Below are 6,838 nucleotides of genomic sequence, written 5' to 3'. Positions count from 1 at the left end.
TGAAAGTGCTAATGCCTCCCGAACAGCTAGTGCTTCTAGCACTTGGGGGTTGTGCTGAGGTACTTGTCCTCAATGGCCACAAATACCACATGGGCCATGGACATCAAGATGGGCTTTGTGTCCTATGGCATAGCGTGTGCAATCAAGGATCAAGTGACTCCTCTACCGGCCAGAGCGATTCCGCTCTCAGAATAGCAAAAATATGATGCTTCATTCTCCCTCCATTCTGAATTACTTGTCGCACAAATGGATAAAAAATGGATGTACCTAGAACTAAAATACGTCTACATACATCCATACCTTCGAACAAAGATTCTGGATGGAGGGAGTACATTATAAAGGCACCATATTCATCCAGATCTCAAGACTAGATAGTTTCCTTTACCGCCCGGACCAACGTTGCTGAAAAAATAGCAAAAATATGCTGCCACATACATCATAAGACACCATATTGAACATATAAACCGTCCTAGACTCGTAGTCACAACCGTTGCCTCCACGTCGCCTTTAAATCGCTATGCCACCGCCTGTTAATTTGGTGCCCCGCCGGGGGTATTTTCGTCATTTCATGTCCGCTGATATAAATAGTGTCGGCAAAGCGAGCGCTGCATCACGCATGCGAGGAGAGAAGCGAGCGAGCGAGCAGCTGCAGCCACAGACCTGCAGCCGACGCCGCCGCCGCGCCCCCTTCTCCCCTTCTCCATGCTCGCTGCTGCCGACGCCGTCTCCGTCGCTCCCCCGCCTCGAGCCAGCCGCCGCCATGGAGCCTCCGCTCCCCCGCCTCGAGCCACCCTGCACCTCGTCCGTCTCCTCTCCTCCCTCTCACTAGTCTCCTCTCCCGCACCGCCAGCCCCTTCTCTCTCCTCCCCCGTGCAAGCCAGCCCCGGACCTGGAGGAAGAGGAGAGATGCGGGATCTGGAGGATGAAGAGGAGATCCAGGCGTCCCGGCGGTGGCTCGACCGATGCATCACTTATTTTAGAGCGCTATCCATGGATTTGTTGTCTTGTTTGCTTCTGTTCTTGTGTGCTCTAAAAAAGACAACCTGAAATTATGCTTGTGTTGTGCAGGTTCAGGACCAGTCCATGTCCGAGACGACGTTTGGGAGGTTGTGGTTTCCTCAGAAGGATGAACCTAGAGGTACCAGAATATTACTATTCAATCTCTTCTCATTTTTCTGCAAGAGTAGATACAGTGTACTGTGTTTGATATGCTAACTGGTTTTGAGGGAGACAAAAAATATGTGTTGCCTCCTGGGAATCTCATTGTTCAGTTTTCTTAGCTTCTTACTAATTCTTGATTCTAGGATCCAGTAGACTAGGTGATCATTGTTTATATATGCCCAAACCAATGCATGCTGCTGTAATATATGTGCTTCAGAATCTGGCAGAGCACCTCTTGCTGTTTACATATGCAAATAGTAATTCTTGTTACTCACCCGAGGTATAGTTGTGAAAATCCTGACCTGAAGGTGGAGATTGCTGATGTGGAATGGCGGCGGAGGTCACCATAGAGACCATAAGCAGACTAGCACCCAGCGCCCAGCAGTAGCAATCCAACATAAATGCACAAAACAAGCACGAGCAGACACACGCAGCAGCAAAGCACGGGGAATAGAGGTGGATAGCCATCCTGAAATGGCTCTTTTTGGTACCCGTGGCGTGGGGAGCGCCGGTCAGCCCGGCGGACCTTTGATGTAAGCACGACGCTGGATCAGACACACGCACGGTCATTGGGGTGCACGCTGGATCGGCGGCCCGCGGCTGTATACAAGCAACCGGCATGCCGTGGTCGTTTGGCCTATCCATCAGCATTATATCTCCTTCATCAATTGTTGTTCTCATATTTCCTTTTATGAAGGCTAGGAACTAGGATGGAATAAACAGATGTCTTAATTGTTGCTTTTCTTAATGCAGATATGGAAGATCTAAAACCCTCTGTAAGATTTTGGTTCTGCAGAAGCCAATGATCTGGCACGCTGGGACCTAACTTCTGGAGTGAACGACTGCGGGAAGCAAAATACAATATTGATGAGGTTCTTTCTTTACAGAAGTATATTAGAATTATTGATGAAATTAGCTCCTGGCCATTGCATCATTGCATACTTGTTGGAATTTGATTTGCTCATTAATCGTAGATTTAAACTTTTTAGGTCTGATTCGGAAAATTATTTGCATTCCTCATCTATCATAGATATATTGATATATTGCTCTCCTTCAAGGCATTGTTGGCTAAGATGTTATTATATATACGCGACATGTTATTGGTTGAATATGATTCATACTTTACAAACTCCTTAAAACTAGAGTAGGATCCAATGAACAGATGGTGAAAAATAAACTGAACACTTGCTTTGATTTGTTCAAATTTTACAGAAACAGTTATAACACACTTCTCTTTGCAAGCTGGATACGAAGAGAAATATGTTAAATAGACGGAAGAAAAAAAAAGGTAAGCGTTGGCAAGTCTGTGTTGGATGCAGTGTATTGCCACGCCAAATCCACACTGGTTGAGGAGGTGGCTCTGCAACTTGCAGTCCGGCGTGACGAGGTCTTCATCACAATTAGCTCGAGATGATGCAAGCGTTCCTCATGTCCGCCCAGGACGAGAGATACGATGCGCTGATGTAGTTTTGTAACCAATCATGTCTTTACACAGGCTTGCTAACCTCATGGTCTGCTATCATGTAGTTTACTATTTTTAGGTAAACTTTCAGAGAAAACACAGAGTCTAATTTTAAGGTGATTGTGTCTTATTGGTCTAAGTAGATGGCGGAAGCACATAGCTTCCTCTCTCTGTCTCCCTTTGATTTTGTGCTTGTGCTCTACTGTGCGTTTGTGCAGTTGCTTTGTGAGCTATGGCTACTACTTGTGCTGCTAGATGTGTGTGTTGGTTCTGCTGCTGCTGGTTGCTTGTGTTGCTGTTATGTGTTATACTGCTACTACCTGCTGCTGGTTGCTTCTTTATTTGGTTAATTGTGACACTGAAAAGCCTTTGTGAAAAGAAAAAATTGAAGAGAAGGCCATGAGATGATGAGATGACCTTCATTTTCAATTTTTATTTAATAACTGATGAAGGATATGTCATTTATTCAGTTGCTAACATTTTTTCTATGGTGTATGTACCTGTCGTTCATTGCATTTGAGGGAGAGGACAACAAGAGTAAGAGAGCCTTGGGACGCGAAGGCAGTAGCACGCAGCGCCATGTCAAGCGCACTGACCTCGGTGACAAGAGACCAGTACACTTAACAAGAGTAAGAGAGCCTTGGGACAACACTGGACGAGGGCGTCGACTAAAGGAGCGCGAAGACGTCTTCCTCCAAAATCTTGCCGAGGTGCTCCTCTCTCTTTGCCTCTTCTCTTTTCTCTGTACTTTGTATTGGCAGTATTTGCCCTATCCTGTCTGATGATGTGTTCATGAGCTAATTTGTTCTTATGGTGGTTCCAATTTTATTTCTATCTCGCAGGATTTTGTTGCAATGACGCAGTGCTGACTATTTTTGTTTTTGGAATTTGTCAATGAAATTCTGCTCGATCAGGTAAACCTTTTGTTTGGGTTGTCGGCCGCCTTGTCTGTATTTGTAGATACTCATTTTGTTGTTTGCTTAATGGCTCATTATTTCACAGGGTTCTTAAATATATGTTCACCAATTCAGATGAACCGCTTCTTTTATGTGCATACTGGATATTGTCATATATGTAGAGGGTTATACAATATATCAAAGCAAAACAAAACAGAGAGGAGGCTGGGGCTCGGGCAAGGGAGGCTGCGCTCCACCTCTGCATACACGGATGGATGGATGATGAGCGCAGATTCAGGCGCTGCAGCTCACCTCAGAGATGCATGGCCTAAAGAGGCAAATCATGCGTTATTTTTCTTTGCCTTCTGCTTCCGCCGGCACTCTGATTTTGATTGACTAATATATGGGCTTTCTAAAATGTGTATCTGCAAATCTGGGAAAGAAGAGAAGGGAAGAAGGGGAATCTAGCGAAGAAAGGTGATTTCTCGCTCTTGTGAACATGGTCATGTATTTTGATGACATGATTTGTGTTGATGTTCTGCGTATAATCAGGAAATAAGATATCAGGACAAGGCTAGGAGAGAAGTATGGTGAAAAGCATTTTTTGCTTTGTTAATGTGAGCTTGCTTATTTGGTTGTGCTTGATATGTTGCCAACCTTTGTCCTTGTCTCCTCCATGCACCCGTCGTGTTCTAACCTATATTAGGTTGTACAGGCAGTGGGAGCGCCATTGAAGACCATGGGCGCAGCTTGGTCGAGCTACAATGAGCGCATCTGATTCCAACACATCAAGGTGAGCTTCACACATAGTTCCCTCTTCTATCTATTTCAGGCAATGAGGGATCAGTAGACGCCTAATCTTGTTGTGGCCTCCTCTCATAAGAACTTCTACATCATTGTATGAAAAATAGCTTTTCTTTGTCCATGTTATTATCTAGGGATGCCAACACAGAGATGTTATTGATGCATGTGAGCTGCTTTAACTGATTGTATCTTAGAAATACCCCACAATTTTGAAAACCATGTAAATGAGTTACTTGAGGGATGTAAGATCCCTTATCAAATTCTATCATTTGGATCTAACTCTTATTCCTTAAAACGCTTGCAGGGTTGCATTGGATATTCACAGAACTCCATATCATATAGTTTGGGCATATCATATACATTCCCTTCATAGTTCATGCAGTTTTAGGCTTTTAGCAGTATGAAAAGTCATAGATAATGTAATGGTGACATTTGGGATTATATAAGTGTTAATTGTCAGTCTCTGCCCCCATGCATTTGAATGTTGCCTTGGTGACGATCCTTAGGCTTGTCAAAAGTTGTGAATCGATAGGCATTGACAAAAAAAGATCTAAGCTCTATGTTCTGAAAAACAGGTAGAGCAGCAGCTATAGCACCCCTAGAGAGATTGCGTTGACTGATTCTCATCGTATATATAACTCAACTGTTTAAAGTATTCTATATACACTGAAATCGTGCTCATAATTTTTAAAAGTATTCTATATACACTGAAATTGAGCTCATAATTTTTTTATCATGTACCTTTTCTGCTAAAGATCATTACACTTCTCTTTGGTACATCAATGTTACTTCCAAAGCAAAGTCCCTCCTAGAGGACAGTTTCTTTTGTCAGAAGGGTGAGTGTGTTGTATATTTTATTGTCCACTAAATCAACTACTTCTGGTTACATATTGTGACAAAATTAAGTAGGCATAGGCTTCTTCATTGATTCTTATACCGAAACTGAATTTGTATTGTGTTAATACATTATAGTCATCCTTGAAGGACTTGTGTTTTATTGCCATGCATGCCTAATGATTGCTTGCTGAAGCATTGGTCCTAATTTACCACGGGTTTCGCTGGCTTGTGTTTTCTTTTTGTATATGGTTGCTGCAGTGGAGTCTGCGTAGAAGGTCTGTGTCAGGGTATACATGGGCGTCACCACCAGCCAGCTCGGCGAGCTCGCCGCCAAGACCGCCGCCGCGCTCACCGCCTCCCAGCCTGACTATGCCTCCGTACGTTCCCTCTTTCGATCTGTCTCTCCTCTTCCGGTCCGTTCCGTTCCCCCCTCACGGCGCCCGTGTTTGTGTCTCCTGGCCTGACGTATGTGCGTGTGTGATTCTTCTGCAGCTCGCGGCGAGGATTGCTGTGTCCAACCTGCCGCCAAGTGGAAATAGTCTGTCTGGCGCTCGTAAAGTCATAAATAGAGAGCATTCTGGTAGAAAGGTATAGGAAAGAATATGTAAACTTCTGTCATTTTCTTTGGTCATTGGAAAATAAATGCTGATATGAGCTGATACATTGCTAAATTACATGATACAAACTCACTTCTCTTTTTTGATTTTTGGTTTACTTCATTTTGCTGCAATGGCTCTCCTAGGAATGTTCTTCCATGCTTTGATGTGCACAATCCAGAAAGTGCATGCATCCAGAAACCAAATATGATTTTTTTGTGTGTGTTATCTTCTCATAAATCTTGTGCTCGTCCAATAAGAATAAGGTTTGGTGGTATTGCTTTTGTCTGTCACCCGGTAGATTTCAGACTTCAAGCTAGGTGCAGTTAATTCAGGTTATATGTGCAAATCCTTGGTGTGACATGATTGGTAATTGACCATGAATACGTTGCAATCTGATATGTCTAATTCTTGATTTATGTGGTACCATAGTCTAAAAATTGGTCCTAAAGATACATGATGTTTTTGTACAAAGTTGAGATAGTTATTCTGGAAAGGAGGAACTATTAGATTATTTTGTTCCTTTTTAATTTGGTTCTAAAGATATAGTTTCAGAGTGATCATTTTGCGTCAGCCAAGCTCGCCATTGTTACAAATAATTGTTCAGTTGTCCTCAATTCACTTTCTCGGTTTTTTAATGCTACAAGCATTATTGTTCCAGTTTTTTTTTTAGTTATTGATCATGCCATTTTTCTTTCTGCCTTTGTAGCTGAAAGATTAGTGAGACTGACTAAATTCTGAACATGTTCCATGTGAAAGAAATAGCATGTTGATTTCATCTTGAAATAATCATAGCTGGGGACGAGGTTTGTAACTGAGGGTCATGTGCAGAGCTGGAGGAAGAAGTTGCGAGGCTTGGAACCCTCCTTGTTGCGAGGCTTGGAACTTTCCTTGTGAAGGGCTCAGGGATAGCAGTGAGGAAAATGCCTCTTTAGTTGTAATTGTGCTACATCTGATGTGCAAGTAAACACTCCTGTGATACTCTTTATGCTAAAATGTTGGTTCTTAGTACAGAGGTGGTTCTCTGGTATTGATTTCATGATTTGTAGTTAATACATGATGTAATACAATCCACATTGCAT

The 6,838-nt window shown here is 43.0% G+C and overlaps 2 long non-coding RNA genes across 2 annotated transcripts; both read left to right on the top strand.

Moving 5' to 3' along the window:
* The first annotated feature begins 1,221 nt into the window (after positions 1–1,221).
* LOC123172299 (uncharacterized) lies at positions 1,222–2,671 on the top strand. Its single transcript, XR_006485528.1, has 3 exons — positions 1,222–1,694; positions 1,915–2,033; positions 2,374–2,671. It is a non-coding gene; the product is annotated as an uncharacterized lncRNA (long non-coding RNA).
* Positions 2,672–4,019: 1,348 nt separating this feature from the next.
* On the top strand, positions 4,020–5,366 carry LOC123172294 (uncharacterized). Its single transcript, XR_006485527.1, has 3 exons — positions 4,020–4,136; positions 4,235–4,312; positions 4,628–5,366. It is a non-coding gene; the product is annotated as an uncharacterized lncRNA (long non-coding RNA).
* The last annotated feature ends 1,472 nt before the right edge of the window (positions 5,367–6,838 follow it).

Source organism: Triticum aestivum, unplaced genomic scaffold (assembly GCF_018294505.1).
Source record: "Triticum aestivum cultivar Chinese Spring unplaced genomic scaffold, IWGSC CS RefSeq v2.1 scaffold51842, whole genome shotgun sequence".
Lineage (NCBI taxonomy): Eukaryota > Viridiplantae > Streptophyta > Magnoliopsida > Poales > Poaceae > Triticum > Triticum aestivum.
The sequence above is the reverse complement of the archived record's forward strand: the minus strand, read 5'-3'. Positions and strand labels throughout refer to the sequence as shown.